This window comes from Callorhinus ursinus, unplaced genomic scaffold, assembly GCF_003265705.2.
Source record: "Callorhinus ursinus isolate GAN/ISIS: 27379988/994484 unplaced genomic scaffold, GSC_fseal_2.0 scaffold18, whole genome shotgun sequence".
NCBI classification, from domain to species: Eukaryota; Metazoa; Chordata; class Mammalia; order Carnivora; family Otariidae; genus Callorhinus; species Callorhinus ursinus.
Window position 1 is genome coordinate 10,816,678 of NW_027397080.1, and position 17,035 is coordinate 10,833,712.

General features: G+C 42.9%; 1 pseudogene; it reads left to right on the forward strand.

Annotated features, from left to right (window-relative positions):
- The window catches only part of LOC112811878 (large ribosomal subunit protein uL18-like), a 79,029-nt pseudogene extending 63,443 nt beyond the window's left edge, over window positions 1-15,586 (forward strand).
- The last annotated feature ends 1,449 nt before the right edge of the window (window positions 15,587-17,035 follow it).

Sequence of the window (17,035 nt, forward strand, 5' to 3'; positions counted from 1 at the left end):
GGCCCTTTATCTGTAGTGTCATTTGCAAATATCTTCTCCCATTCTGTTTTTTCCTTTAAAAATTTCCAAATTAGGGTGCCAGGGTGGCTCAGTCAGTTGAGTGTCTGACTCTTGGTTTTGGCTCAAGTCATGATCCCAGGGTTTTGAGATTGAGCCCTATTATCAGGCTCTGTGCTCAGTGAGGAGTCTGCTTGAGATTATTTACCCCTCCTTCTCCCTTCCTCTCTGCTCCTGTCCCTGCTTACGCTCTCTCTCTCTCTCTCTCTCTCTCTCAAATAAATAAATAAATAAATAAATAAATAAATAAATAAAATATTTTTAAAAATATCTCTAAATACAGTCACATTCTGAGGTACTGGGACTTAGGACTTGGAGGGGGAAACACATTTAGTCCCTAACAACAGGGTTTTAGGTGAGTCATTTATGTGGACCTTAGGCTACACAGCCACTAGGACATAGAGGAACATAAAGAACCAGGAGTTAAGTCTTCAGTGAATGAGGGGGAGTGACCAGGCCAGCAGTGGCAGCAATGCGTGTGAGTGTTTGAGAGGAGCGGGGTATATCCTCATGCATGAGTCTCAAAGGAGGGATGACTTTTGACAAGAGGGACAGAAGTGGTCTGGAAGTAGCCAAAGAGTCAAGGAGAACAATCAGGCTTCCCCTCACTGGCCCTGGGGCATTTGGAAATACAGGCCTGAAAATACAGTTTCCACCTGAGAGGGCTACATAAGCAGGGATATGCTCAGGCAACAGCATGTTTTTACAAAGGCAAGAGATGGACAGGATGTTGGGAGAAGGGGCTGAGGATACAGGGGAGTTAGCCAATCAGAGCAGGAGGCTACATTAGTGGTGTCTGAGTCCCAGCCTACAGTGTCCACACATTTGTGTATGGGTGTGTGTGTGTGTGTACATTCCATCTATTTCAAGACCACCAATCAGCCTTTCCCATCTCCAAAGCCATAATTCTTATTGTCTACTGCCTATGTGGGACATTTTCACCACTTAAATTGGTGGCTGAAAGAATCACACTTACTCAATGGTGACAGTGGGCCACCTGTGAAATGGCAGCTGACTCTCCAATTGAACTTTCAAATCCATTTGTCAATTTGTTCCTGGTGAGTAGGGCCCCCAAGAGCTCACACAGTCAGCTTTCTCTCCATTATTCCAAGGACAGCTTGAAGTTAGAGAATCACATCTTGGGATTTGGTGTCTCCATTGGCTTCTCCCATCAAAAGGATCCAATTAAAGTGCCAAGGGCTGAAATGCTTCTTTATTTCATTGATGTAAGGCCAGGTGATTCCTCCCTTCAGATTTGTACATTGATATTCAAAATAAGAAGTCAGCTGCATGTAGTGGCTTAAACTAATCCTACAAGATACATTTAGCCAAATAAGCATGTGCAAATGCAGAAATTTGAGTTTTGAGCTGGAACATCTGAAGGACAGGATGTGCCTGCACGTTTAGTACATTTTACTCTGTGGAATGAGCCAGGCACTTTACTAAGATGATGCATTGCTGAAAACTGTCTAGAAACAGAAAAATGAACCTGAGCCAGGACAGGCTTGGCTTAAACAGACAGGAATCCAAAATGAGGACCTTAAGGAAATGGGCTGAATTTGAATTATCTTAATCACTAGGAGGAAAAAAAATCAGGGCTTTTTTTTTGAAATTGAATATGTGAGAATATCGGAGCACCTCTCTTTAAATAATAATAAAACCATCATGTAAATAATTCTATTTTCATTCATCCAACCAAAATTTTTAAAAAACCATTTTGTCTTCTGTCCTATACTAGAAGCTGAGGATATTGAAAAGAACAATTTCTCTGCCTGAGGATCTTCCAGTCTAGGGGGAAGACAGATAGTTACAGATGGTATGAATTGCCATTTGTCAATGGTCTAGACTAGACCCTGATTTCCAACCTGTAGACAGAATCCTGGGGCGGAGAGCATCCTGATTTGCAAAGTTTTACCGCACCAGGCATTTTCTAGAAAAAAGAAATTATTTCACACATACATATGCTACTTTAAAGGTGAGTGGATAAAGTTATGATTAACAAAAAGAAAAGCTTTTCTGAATTCATGAAGTTTCTTGCCATTATGTAGTTTTTAATCAATGGATATTAAAAGTATAGCTACATCTGGAAGAACAGGAAATATTTTGAATTTCAAAGAGGGGCTTCAAGTGAGGAAGAGCTGAGAACCAGGGGTCTTATCACCAGCATGGGACCTCTGTTTCCAGTGTAATCCCAGCCCAGTGGGAGTGCAGGACTAGATGTTTCCTCTGATTCAAGACTGATCCCCAACCTAGGTTCCAGATTCCATGCCCCTCTCCTTAGGGTAGGACTCTAACTCTGCTGATTACCTCTTCAATTTGATATCTTCACTCTCTTCTTACCAGAGCTTTCTCTTATCCATATTTATGCTCAAGTCTCTTTATCTTTACAAGAATATTTTCTATCATGTTAGTTCCACAGACTTTTATTGGGATTGTGTACAACCTCATCTGGAATATCAGAGAAAGACTCCCTGAGATGGTAGAAGTTGACCTCAGAAAAATGAGTAGGCATTAGCCAGCAAGCAAAGGAGCAGGGGTAGAATAGGTATTCCAAACCTTTCATTTTATCTCCTAAAGTGTCTCTCAAACCATTTGCTTTTCTCCATCTCCAAAACCAGCTAGTGCAAACAGTCATTAACTCCTGCCTGGATATTTTAATGTCCTTGTAACTGGTCTAACTGTGGTCACTCTTGCCTCCTGTCTGTTCTCCATACTACAGTCAGAGTGGTCTTTTCAAAATGTGATTCTCCCAGACTTCTTGCCACCAGCACCTCCAGAGCCCCAGTGGCCCAGCCTCTGCCTGACCCTCCTGCCTCACTGAACATATCTTATTTCCTCACTCCTTCCTCCCTAACCTACACTGGCCTCACAGTACTCTGTCCTTGCTCCACTTGCTCCCATCCCAAGAAATTTTCACATGATTCTTCAGCCTCAACTCAATGGTAAGGAATTTGATTTCATTTTAATAGTGATGGGAAGTTTTGAAAGGATTTTTGAGCAGAGAAATGACTACATATGATCTGGCTTACATTCCTGAAAGAGCAGCCTGGCTACTGTGTGAAGAGTGAGTTTGAGGGAGCAGAGGATGAAGCAAAGAGACCAATGGAGAGGTTATTTCTGAGGAGAAATCATGGCGGCTTGGACCCAAGTGCTGGCAGTACAAATGGAGAAAAGTATTCAGAATTGAAATATATTGGGAAGTGGAACCAATAGAATTTGGTGATGGGTTCAGTGACAGAGGGTGAGGGAAATGGGGTTTTCAAAGATGATTCCTAAGAGTTTGGCTTGAGCAATGAAGTGGGTGCTGGTTTCATTTACTGAGAGCCTGTAGAAGGGACAGATATGGAGGCTCACTGTCCCACCTCTACTGAGCACCTGCTCTTTCCAGCTCTTTTTGGGTGGTGAGTTGTTAGGGTAATTGGGATGTGGAGTGCTCGATTAGCAAACTGAAAGGCATTGTGAAGTTCACTCCTTAGAGATGAACTTGAGATGTTACCTTGCTAACCTGTGACACCAGCATTCATTTCTCTCTATACCAACTCCCCCCTGTCTTTCCTTTCTTCCCTATCCAGCCTAGATCCCATTTCTTGTCACTTCAGCCTCTCTCTTACTAAATACCCTTGCCCCACTATTTCCCCAATTCAGCTTCTGGCCAAACACCAACTTGGATGAATCCAATTATTCCCCATCTCTGGTTGCTAAGCACTGCTGGAAATCCACACAGATCGGTATCACTGTAAATCACCGGTGCCACTCTGAATTTATGGTCTCCAGCTCCAAATGGACCCTCCGTGCTGCCTGGCAATCCTTCTCTATTTCCCCTGTCAGCTTTCTCTCATTCTTCCCAGTGGCTATTTCAGATTTTAACCATTTCTTAAACCCTACTTCCCCTTCTTTCTGAGCAGATGAAGTCACTCCTACTTCACAGAGAACGTACAAGCCGCCAGAATGAAGAACTGCCTCAGCCTTCTCCCATCAACCTATATTCTTACTTGAGTCTAAAACTATCCTTTCTTATCCCTCTCCAGTTACATGTCTCTTCCTGTATCTAAAAGTACTGCTTCAGCTGGCTCTCATTCCCTTTCACTTTTTAGGAATCTCCTTTATTTGTCCTCACTCTCCCCTGTGCTGTTCAACCATTCCTTTACCAGCTCCTTTCCAATGGCACTGGAACTTGCTCAGGGCTCCCCTATATTAAAAAAAATTTTTTTAAAGAATCTAGTCTTCCCTCTATTCCTTACTACCAGATTTCTCTTCTTTCTTCTCATTAAAACTTTCTGATAATATTGTCAGCACTGTTTTTTTCTCCAATTCTTATTGCCCACTCTCTTCACAAACCATGGAAGCCTTGCTTTCACCGTGAACCTGCCCTCGCCATTGTCACCAATGATCTCCATCTGGAATTCCAATGGTCACCTTCTGGTCACTATGTTCCTTGGAGTCTCGGCAGCCTCAATACTTTTCACCACGTCTCCCATCTAGAACTCTCTCTTCTCCCTTGCTTTCTGTGAACCACACTCTCCTGGTTTTCCTGTGACCTCTTAGGTTACTGCTCAGTCTTCCTCTTTTTGACCTTGAATGACAGAGTTATGTGCTGGGCTTTCTTCTCTTTTTCTTCTGTACCTTAATCTTGGATGTACTCTGTGGTAGATTATTTGCAAAAAATGGTACCGATTTTCTATCCCTCCTTATATCTATACTCTTTGTTATGTAACTTTGCAACTCCTCCTGTGAAGAGATAGAATCTATTTCTTTAGTTCTTGAACCTAGACAAGCCTTGACTTATTTGACCAAAAGAATGCGGCAAACCAATATTGTGCCGGTTCCAAGCCTGGGTCTCACTTCCATGTGAGCAGACCTGGGCTGCCTTCCTGGACAATGAAAGTCCTATGACCCAGTCGCCTCAGCCAATAACCAACCCAGCAGCTGGTGAGTGAGGCCAGCTGACACCAGTCAGCCTCAGCCAATCTGCCAGCTGACCATAGACACATGAGCAAGCCCATCTGAGATCAGCTGAGCCTGGCCCAGATCACAGAACTTATAAACTCATGAACAGATACACATGGTTGTTTTAAGCTACTAAGCTTTGGAGTGATTTGCTATGTAGCAAAAGCTAACTGATATAGTTTCACTCCCTTTTATGCCTCAGTGGATATCTTTATGTTGGTAATTTCCTAGACTACATCTCTAACATAGATCTACTTTCCTAAGTCCAAATTCACACTTATACTTACCAAATAGACAATAGCATTTATCCAGCTTTATATATATGTATATAATATAGTTATAATAATATATTTTATATATAATATGTATGATATATATATATATATATAATTTTATCTAAGTCCAGATACAATGCAATGCTACACACATTTCTCTTCATCTTTTCAATCCCCCCAATGTGGTGGATTTTGTCCATTACTCCATCTTACAGAAGAAAAGAAATAGAAGCAAAGGGAAATTAATAACATGTGCATGATCTTACAGCATAAATTGGTAGGTCTAGGATTTGCACACAGGTCTGTCAGACTCCAAAGCTGATGATTGCCACCACTATATTGCCTTCCCCCACTACTTGCATTCCAAGGACATACCACATTCTCATCTCTCTCATTTTGCTCATGTTGACTTTCTTCCTTAGGTATTTTACCCTTCTGCTCTTCCTGTTTTACTTTCTGTTCTTATTGGTTAACTTCTCTGGCTTCCCCTCAGAATGGATTAGGTGACTCCTTTCTCAGCCACCATAGCACCCCCTGCATACCTCTACCTACTCTTATGGTATCATATTGAAGTTGTGTCTCTGTCCCTAGATTGTGAACCCCTTGAAGACAGGGATTCTCACCCCAGGAGGGGATCCGATGGCCATCAGATTGATTTCACCCAGCCAGAAACCATGATCGAATATATTCTAAAATAATAGTTGCTTAGATATCACCTTGGCACAGCCCAAAGTCAGATAAGTAGAACTGGAATACCTAAAACAGCTCCAAATGTCAGCTATTCATATAGAAATGGAAATTTCAGTCCATTTGACAATTTCTAAGACAGTGGGTCTTAGACTGAACTTTTCACAGACAAAGAATTTACAAAGCCGCTCACCCCAAACTCTAATACATGGCTTGAAGACAAACTGCAAGCAGATTACAAAGTTCTTGCTCTTCTTTCTTCTGTCGATAGACACTTTCCCATGAAAGCACACTCTAGAAGATGCTGGAAATGAGTGATTTAAGGAATGGAATGAGTCATGCTGGCCATATCTCGGGCAATGCAAGATTCAAATGGCTCCAGAAGGGCACTTTGCTTTTGACAATAAGAGCAAACCCTCTCTAGGCTGACCTGGACTTCCCCAGAGACCCTGTCTCAGAAGCTGCTGTCATCAAGCTGGGAAAAGAAGATGCCATATAGTATAGGCCCATCAATTCCACTTCAGGCATCTTTGATGTGATGAGACAGTAATGAAAAAAGCTGCCTTCGAGAGAGGAGAATCTTTAGAGAACAGAATCCTGGGTTCTAGCAAATGTCTCAAGCAATTAAAAAAACCATTTCAAAGTATAAAGGGTGCAAAAACTGATATGGTGATATAACATGTCTAGAATACATTTTGCAAAGTTTCTCAGAGAAGCATCTACCTTTTAATCCATGTAGCTTTTTAGAGCTTTCTCTTAAAAGTCCTAGATTCTAAAATTAAGCACACACCCATGAAGAACTATGGAGTCAGTATAATCATGTGGGGCTTTGGGTTAGTTTGTCCTGGAGTTAGTGGTTTTTACATTGTAATAATGGCTTGGTATTATTTTGGCATGTAGATGTGTTATACATAAGTGGAGAATGACTAGTGATGTCTGCACAGTGATGTGAATGTATTTAATACCACTGTTCTGTATACTTAAAAATGGTTAGAGAGGTCAAGTTTATATTATGTATATTTTACTACAATTTTAAAAAAGTTAATAAGTTTTGAAAAAATTCCCATGCATGCTCAATCACTCTCTTCCTTCCAAATGGCTGAAGTGGAGACAACTTCAGGACAATCTTGGAAGCCACTGAAAATATTGAAAATGACAGTCTCTATAAGCATGGTTACAAGAACTAGAAATAAGTTTCTATCATGTTAGAACTATTAAACATATCAGGGTCTGTATTAATTATCTATTGCTGTGTAAAAAATTGCCCCAAATTATAGTGGCTCAAAACAACACCACTTATTATCTCACAGTCTCTGTGGGTCAGGAATCTGGATACAGCTTAGTGGTGTCCTCTACTTCAAAGTCCCTCATAGGCTGAAATCAAGATGTCAGCCGGGGCTATAGTGATCTCAGTCTCGCCTGGGGAAGGAAGTACCCACTCCCAAACTCACCCGTGTGATTGTTGGCAGGATTTATTTCCTTGTGTGCTGTTGGCCAGAGGCAGCTCTCAGTTCCTGGCTATGTGGACCTCTCCATGGGGCAGCTCACAACATAGCAGCTTGCTTCATCACAGCAAGCAAGCAAGAAGAGCCAGAGAGAGTGAGCAAGACAGAAATCACCATCTTTTATAAACTAACCTCAGAAGTGACATCCCGTCTTTTTTGCTGCATTCTACTCATTAGAAGCAGGTCACTAGGTCTGGCACACACTCAAAGGGAGGGAATTACACCAAAGTATGAAAGCCAGGAGACAGGGATCTTTGGATGCTATTTCAGAGGCTTCCTACTACAAGGTCTATTTGTTACAGCAGCTAGCCTGTACTGTTACAAGAAGCCTAATGGAGCAATTTGCAGCTTTGGTATTGTTGAGGGTTTTGAAGATTGTTTGAACATTTTACCCCATGCATCCTGCTTATTCCTGGGAGCAGAAGCAGAAATACCCAATTTCAGGTTATTCATAACTGAAGAGATAAGTGATGACATTTCAAAGAGGACTGAGTTTTCCTGGCATGATTAACAGCAGCATCATACCACAGCTGACCAAATCTAAGACCAAATGGAGAATTCATTTCTTCTCACTGCCAGAGGCTCCCTTTTCCCTACATCCAGTGACTAAAATCCATGACAGCAGGATTTTCCCCACATTGGTGGCTTTGCCACCAAGCTGTCTAAAGGGTGGGGCCAGTTCCTGATACTTTGGAAGGTGGAGAAGAGCACATTGGTTTGGCTTTCATAAACTCTGGATCGAGGAAGGGCTGGCCAGACAGCTGCCAGATGCAAGGATCTTCCCTATGTGTATAGTTCAACTTAATTGCTCATCTGGCTAAGCCCCATCCCTCTCCAGATGTTGTATCACGGCACTGCCGGAATTGCTGCTTTCAGCCTCCTTTCATCACCCTCATTAAGCCAAAATAATAAGGCAACATGTTAGACACGATGATCAAGTTTTAATTAGACTTTGATAAACCCAATGTGAATTTGGTCTCGTCAGGTGCAACATTTTTGACAAGCGGTGAGGACAGTGAATCATGAGATGGTTTTGGTATAAATAGCAGCTATGGTTTCAATCTCATCTATGTGGAGGGAAGCCAGGGATTGGGTATGTGCATAACCATAATAACCCTTTACATTAGAGGAACACTTTACAGTTTGCAAAGTTCTTTCAGCCCTTTGCTATGTGATTGCGTGGGCTGAAGCTCATTTGGCAGCAAGGCATCCAGGTCCAGATGGGGAGAAGAAGGAAGAAGCTAACATTTAGTCGGTTCCTAAGACATGCCAGGAACTGTGATAGGAGTGTCTTATATGGAATAGAAGTCAAATGTCTCACCCTGAGTCTCAGGACTTAAGGATTGTTAGGGTGAGAGTGACCACCCAGGGTCTGTTCATTTCCTTTGTAGGACTCTCTTCACCACTTCATGCAAACAGTCTTCCAAAGCCAACTTAGAAGGCAGCTATTGCAGAGGCAGAGCCACAGACTTAGAGCTGAAAGTGCTCTTAGAGATAGAGCCAACCTTTTCACTGTACAGATGGGGAAACTGAGGTACAGAAAGGCAAAGGCATGCACCCTGGTCACACAATGATTTGGGGGCAGAACCAGACAAAAACTTAAGCCTGACACTGTCACTCTTTCTAATTCATTTGATTCAGTTTGATTCAACAAATATTTGTGAGAACTGTGCTGAGTATTCTTTTAGGGATATGCCAGTGGATTAAAAGAGATAACCCATTCTGGGGGATGGGGAACCAAGAGTAAACAATAGATAAGTAAATTATAAAGATGTGAAGAAAGACTGAGTGCTATGGTCAGAATAAAAGGGTGGAGCAGGATAAAGGGGACTGAGAACAAAGGAGATGGGCAAGCTTACATTTAACACAGGATGGTTAGGGTGCGTCTTTTTGAGAAAGCTTACAGAGAAAGCTTCCTAAAGGAAAAGTTTCCCGTTCATTCACTTATTCATTCGTTCAGAATTTACTGAACAGTTACTTATGTCCAGTCTTTTGACAGGGTGGGCAGTGATGTCAGTAGAACCCAGCCAATCATCTCTCTCAAAGATCTCTGTTGAGTTCCCAGGAACACCACTGTGGTCTGAGGCACTTTTTGCTAACAACTGGCATTCCACAAGCTTATGACCAGTGAAATGGCTTCAGTGCTCCTAACTCCTTGTACATGGCACAGAACATCCGGTCACAACATGCAAAGTTTGATAGCCAAGTTGTGGTTGGGCCTGGACGGGGCAAGGTATTCCCAGCTGTGGTGGGGAGCAAGCAGTTTTGTCTGCAGGAGCCTTCTTCTCCTCCCTAATGCACCACACCTTGCATCCCTACAGGTCTCTCTGGAAAATGCCCCACCTAACCTTTATCTGCCTTTCTCCTTCAAAATTTCCCTAGACTGGATTGAAGTCCTGTTTGAAACCCCAGGGTGACAGCTAATTACGCCTGTAAGCTAAATGAACTTGTGGATTCCTGGGTCTTTTCCAGTCTGCTAATTGGAGTCTACTGACCCCAGATCATTCATTTTCTCCCTCCTTCTAATTTGTTTAAGTAGCATTCCAGAGATAAGTGGTCTCTGTCAGAGGCCTTCATGTTACACTATGTGAGAGCAATCATCTTTTGCGTTTAGACAGAATTTCACAATTGACGAGGCACTTTCATATCCATCATGTTATTCGAACCCCACAAAAGTGTTGGGTCATTATTCCTTTTCTTTTCCCTAGATTAGTAAGCCTACACTCTTAGGAACGAAAGAGTTTTCCAACATCACACAGCCATTGAAACACAACTGGATGTCCTGTGCTGTTTCTAAAACCCCAAACCGGCTGGCCCTGTGAACAACATTTGGTGACATGCCAGATGGACAAACTAGAGGTGGCCCAGCCTCAAGTTGAATGAAAAAGTAATAGAGAAAACAAGATGAAATCTAGGAGCAGTAGAGTATAGTATTTCCCAAACTTCATTGTGCACAAAAATCTGCTGGGGATCCTGTCAAAATGCAGATTCTGGGTCCATAGGTCTGGGAAGAGCCTGAAGTTCAGCATTTCTTTAAAACTCTCAGGTGATGCCAATACAGCTGGTCCTCAGGCTACACTTTGAGTAGCAGGAGGTTGATGTAAGTCCGCACCCTGAATCATCTGATTGGAAAGAGCTCAAATCCGAATTCTGCCCTTTAGCTCCCTGTGACTTCAGGCAAGTCTCTTCACCAAGCTGAAACTCAGGGTGGTTGTTCTTTTTTCTCCCCAAACTCAACAATAGAAAAGTGGCATAGTGTGCACTCAAATTAGTCTTGAAGAAGATCTTGATCGATCAATGGCCTGAGACTGTCAGGTAGGGTTATGCATGGTGTGCTCTGCACCCATGGGAAGGTGGGTGTCAGCTGAAATCCAGCCCACATTCCTCTCACCATGCAGAGCCCCCTGCACAAGGCTACGTCTACACAAAGAAGGGAGCATCGTTTCTTTCATCTACATAAGGGCACCATGCAGACCAGTGGAGGCCTTATATAGTTTGCCACCATCCCTGACAACTGCTCATGGTCTAATTGATCTGCTTTTATAAGGCTTAATCTAGTTGCCAGGTTTCTTGTTTACATTTACACTGTCTCTTTCTCATTCAGATAATGACCTCTTTGACTCCTCTTCCAGGCCTCTATTAAGTCTCACCCCCATAAATAGCTTTGTGGTGGGGTCCCTGTTCATTCATTACCCTTCATTTGTTCAAGAGCAAATATTTATGTGGCATCCTCTGTGTGCCTGGCGTGGTTCCAGGTACTGAGAATATAGTAGTGAACAAAAACAGACAAAGCCCCCACTCTTCTGGAGTTACCATTCCTAAAGGGAAGAGACAATCAAATAATGTTTAAGATAATGGCAGGCAATCATATGCATAGTGAGGAAAATAAGGCAGGAGGTGACATTTGAACAGAAACCAGGAGGTGAAGGAGTGAGCCTTGTGGGGTGGTGGTGGAGAAGTGCAGTTTGACCAGAGGGACAGTCTCTGCAACAGATCTTAGAGCAGCAGTGTGCTTGACAAGGTCAGCAAAGCTGCAAGAAGGCCAGTGTGCTGGGAGCACTGCGGGTCAACAGGAGCATTTGGGTCAAGTGGAGAACTTTGGGTTTTATTCTAAACACAATGGGATAGCATTTAAGAATTTTGTGCCATGACCATTGTTGTTATGCCCCCTGCATGAACTGCCCTCCAGTTTAAATGTTTTAAAGAGTTTGGACTGTGGAAGAATTCATTTATCAAATTCAATGTATGTATCTTGAGTCCCTACCATGTGCCAAGTACTTTTCCAGGCCCCAGTCTAGGTCCTGGCAATATTGGCAGTGAGCTAGATAGGCAAACTTACATTGTTTTTTAATTGAAGTATAATTAACATACAATGCTATATTAGTTTGTGATGTTACTCTCAGGCATACAACATATTAATCCAACAATTCTATCCACTAGTCAGTGCTCACCTTGATAAATGTAGTCATTGTCTGTCACCATCCGTTATTACTATATTATAATATCCCCTATGTTGTACTTCTCATTTCCATGATTCACTTATTTGACAACTGGAAGTTAGTACCTCTTAATCCCCTTTAACTATTTCACCCATCCTCCCACCCACTTCTTCCTGGCAACACCAGTTTGTTCTCTGTATTTAAGAGTCTGTTCTTTTGGTTTGTTTATTTCTTTGTTCATTTGTTTTGTTTTTTAGATTCCACATATAAGTGAAATCACATGGCATTTTTCTTTCTCTGTCTGACTTATTTTACTTAGCATAATACCCTCTAGGTCTACCCATGTTGTTGTAAATGGCAAGACCTCCTACTTTATGGCTGAGTAATATTCCATTGTATATATGTACCACATCTTCTTTAGCCATTCATCTGTTGATGGACACTTGAGTTGCTTCTGTATCCTAGCTATTGTAAATAATGCTGCTATAAGCATAGGTGTGCATTTATCTTTCAAATTAGTTTTTTTGTTTTCTTTGGGTAAATATCCAGTAGTGAGATTCCTGGATTATATCAATGCGACATGAATGTCCATACTGCTCTCTTCCTAATGAGATCCACATGGGGAGGAGGGTGAAATGACACTGTTTAACAGAGCTTCCCTCTCTTTAGATTTGCAGATTGGGTTGGGTGTGAAGCCAGAAAGTGCTGAGGGACACCCTACTACCTACACACCAATGTTTTGTGTTGGTGACTCTTGTGGAAATCAAGAACAAGAGGTTGATTCCATGTTTGGGTTAATATAATGAAAAGCCTGTGGGGCTGAGCTTTCTGAGGGACCTGGCATTGACCTTGGGTGTGGACATAAACCTTGGGAATGCACATAAATTCTGGGAAGAAAAGGGCCTGGGACAGAAAGCTTGATGTTGCTTGTATTTGCATACATGTACACAAGCATCCTGCCAAGTTGTGCTTGTCCTTCAAGATCAAGCTTACAAAAATCATTTCCTTTACAGGATCATCCTTAGAAATCTTCATCACTTCTGCCTTCCAACAGGTGTCTCACCTGGTAACAAAGCTTCCAGTGCCTATCACAGAACTTAGCTCATAGCACTCAATAAATACTTGCTGCGTGGTGGATGGATGGGTGCATGGATGGATGGATGGACAGATAAAGTGGTGCCCACTGGGGTATAGTTTCATCCCAGACTAGTTTGTTGGTTCCAAAGCGTAAGCCTGTGGGGTAAGGAAGCCTGCAGGAAAGATCTGAGACTGATTAATCTTTTTCTCCTACAGCACCTAGACTGTGGCCTTATACATAATAAGAGTCCAATAAGTGTGTGCTGAATGAAAGAAGATAAGATTTGACCAGAAATATGAGCCCAAGGGTTCGGTTTTTCCCATGAAACTTTAATGCCAAAAAGGATTTCTGCATATGAAATTCATCCTTCTCTGTTCACCTTTACATAATTCAAGCAGCATGTGGTTCCTTGGGGACTTCTTGGACATTAAGTTCTCTCTCAACAGTCCATGGATTGAACAGCTGCACTTAAGCAATTACCATTGATTTGTCATCACGAGGAGGGTATGGGAGCTGTGGGAGGAAGGGCATGGAAATGAGAGCCAGGGACAGAAGGACCCAGCGGTTGAGAAACACAGGGACTGCATTTGTGGAGGCAGGGAACTTGGAGAAGTCAGTGTCCCTGGAAGTGCCAAAATGCTGGACAAGGCCATTAACACACCCCAGAGGCACGGGAGCCTTTAAGCTATTTCTTGGCATACTTGTTTCTTTCCCCCTGATCAGTAGCTAACTCATGCCCCTCAACATCTGCTTGACAAGCACATTTCAACAAGGGAAGACAGAAAAGGGAAGAGGTCAGAGAAGCCGTCTTTGTTTTGCAGCGAAAACCCAGGAGATGATGAGGAAAAGCCTCGAGGCACTCTGAGATGAGAGTCCCCTGGGAGCTGTCAGAGGGGTGGGAAAAGGCTCAGGCAGAGTTTGCATGCTCCCCCATCCTCAGCTCCCAGAAACGCCTGCACTGGTGATGGACAAGGAGAGAGGACCTGGTGAGCATGGATGTCTGGATAAGGTCAGGTCCAGGGCAGAGATGACCAGGACTGCAGAGCAGCAGCTGACTAGGACCTTCCCAGAGGAGAGATAGTAAAGGACTTCTGTAAGGGCCCAGAACTCAGAATGTGGAAGCCCTGAGAAAAAGAGGCGTGATCTCCCTCCCCTGACTCCACCTCATTGAGAAGGAAATTCCCTCCAGTGGAGGTGGGGGGAGAGAAGAAATCCCTCAGCCCCTCCCACTTCATTGTGAATTAGCTAACCCCTCTCGAGGACACAGACACCTGGAGGAGAAGAAATGGGGAGAAAACCAGCATTCCACATCCACCCCACTCTGAGGCAAGCAGCTTCACAGACCTTGTCTTGCCAAACCCTTACCACAATCCTCTGAAACAAGTCCTGTGACTCCCATCTATGGTTTGTTGAATTGTGGTCCCCCCCAAAAAATAGGTCGTTGTGGTGTTATTTGGAAAAAGGGTCCTTGCAGATGGAATTAAGTTAAGGGTCTTGAGATGAGATCATCCCGGATTGTCAGGTGGGGGCACTAAATCCAATGTCCCGTGTCCCTCTAAGAGACAGGGCAGCCCCTAGCAGAGCGCTCCTGGGCCTGCTGGTCTGTGGCAAGTGGCGGACGCTGGTCTCTGTTCCGCGGGACGGGGTTTGTTAAGGTTGTCAAGAATAAGGCTTACTTCAAGAGATACCAAGTGAAATTTAGAAGAAGACGAGAGGGTAAAACTGACTATTATGCCCGGAAATGCTTGGTAATTCAAGATAAAAATAAGTACAACACACCTAAATACAGGATGATAGTTCGTGTAACCAACAGAGATATCATTTGTCAGATTGCTTATGCCCGCATAGAAGGAGATATGATAGTTTGTGCGGCTTATGCTCATGAACTCCCAAAGTATGCTGTGAAGGTTGGCCTGACAAATTATGCTGCAGCATATTGTACCGGCCTGCTGCTGGCCCGCAGGCTCCTAAATAGGTTTGGCATGGACAAGATCTATGAAGTCCAAGTGGAAGTGACCGGAGAGGAATACAATGTGGAAAGCACTGATGGTCAACCTGGTGCCTTCACCTGCTATTTGGATGCAGGGCTTGCCAGAACTACTACTGGAAATAAAGTTTTGGGGCCCTCAAAGGAGCAGTGGATGGAGGCTTGTCTATCCCTCACAGTACCAAACGAGCCCCTGGTTACGATTCAGAAAGCAAGGAATTCAATGCAGAAGTACATCGAAAGCACATCATGGGTCAGAATGTTGCAGATTATATGCGTTACCTAATGGAAGAAGATGAAGATGCTTACAAGAAACAATTCTCTCAATACATAAAGAACAACGTAACTCCAGACATGATGGAGGAGATGTATAAGAAAGCTCATGCTGCTATATGAGAGAATCCAGTTTATGAGAAGAAGCCTAAGAAAGAAGTTAAAAAGAAGAGGTGGAACCATCCCAAAATGTCTCTTGCCCAAAAGAAAGATCGGGTAGCTCCGAAGAAGGCAAGCGTCCCTAGAGCTCAGGCGCGGGCTGCTGAGAGCTAATAAACCAAACCACAATTTTCTATGAAGATTTTTCAGATAAAGACAATAATAAACTTATTCATCAAGCAGCTGTCTGTGTTAAACTCTTATTGATGAAACTGTTGGAAATAACCTGAAATAAAAAAGTGGAGGAATTGAAAAAAAAAAAAAGAGAGAGAGAGAGAGACAGGGCAGAAGACACCAACACAATGGGGAAGGCTGTACAAAGATGGAGGCGGGGGTTGAAGCAATGCAGCCATAAGTCAAGGAACTGGGGCCTCCGAAAGCTGGCAGAGGGAAGGGAGAATCCTCTCCTAGAGGCTTCAGGGGGAATTGCAGCCCTGCTCACACCTCGATTTCATGTTTCTGGCCTCTAGAACGGTAAGAGAGTAAGTAGGTTTGCGGTCATTTATATAGCGGCCATATTATATCACTATATTACTTCATAGATGAGAAAATCAAGGCTCAGAGAGGGTGAGCAACCTCTCTAAAGACACCTGGCTCCAACGGGATGGTTCTGGGTTACAGACTTTGGAGTAGAGCAACAACACCTGCAGAAAAAAGTCTAGAAAGACCACCTGAATACACTTCCATAGTCAAAAAGTTGGGGACCACTCTGTTTTGAAAATTCTCTCTGCTAGTGTGTGTGGTAAAAGCTCTCAGAAACCTGCTGACCCATCCCTTCCTCAGCAAGACCTGCCCTCACGCTACAGAAGGTTAAGACCTCATTGGCTTTTCCTTCTCATAGTACCTTCCCTGGGCTTCCCTTCTTTGCACTTACAATCACAAGCCTGAGTAAATGCATATTTGGAGCTTGTTTTTGTCTAATGTCTTCCTCCCCAACCATTCCACAAGCTCCATGAGAAACAGGACTGTGTCCAGTTTCTTCCCCATGGTGCTCCTAGTTCTGGGCCCAACACTTGGTACAGGGCATGTGCCCATTAATATCTGCTAAAGGGATGATCAAGAAATAATTGTTTAACTTTACTTGACCTAAGGTTTTCCAAACTTACTTAACCATTTAACCTGTCTCCCTATAGCACCTGAGAATATCAGATTTGGGGAAACGTGGGGGTTTCTGCCAGCAAGTTGGATTGATGACACTGTTTTCCCCTGAGGCAGGCATGAGTGCAAACCTCTCCATCCAAAGGGTCTCTTGGCCCAAGGAGAATCTGCTCTCTCCTTGGGAAAGAAACACATTCATAAGTCAATGAAATCCAATGATAAGACGTAAGAGATTCGCAGGGTGAGAAGGAACAGACAAGGCAATTTAAAGTCTATAGTGAAAAACAAACATGATACTAGCCAGGAACATTCTGAAATTTAAAGGAAAGAATAAATAAAAATGACAAGTCTTGCCAGATATTAAGACATAATAGAAATCTATAATACTTAAAACTGTTTGGTACTAAGATAAGCCAGGTGAGTAAAGGAAAATAGAATCCAGACAGAAATCCAAGAACACACAGGAATTTAGTATATAATGAATATGGTGTTTCAAATGAGGCAAAAGGATTCTTCACTGAGGAGTGTGA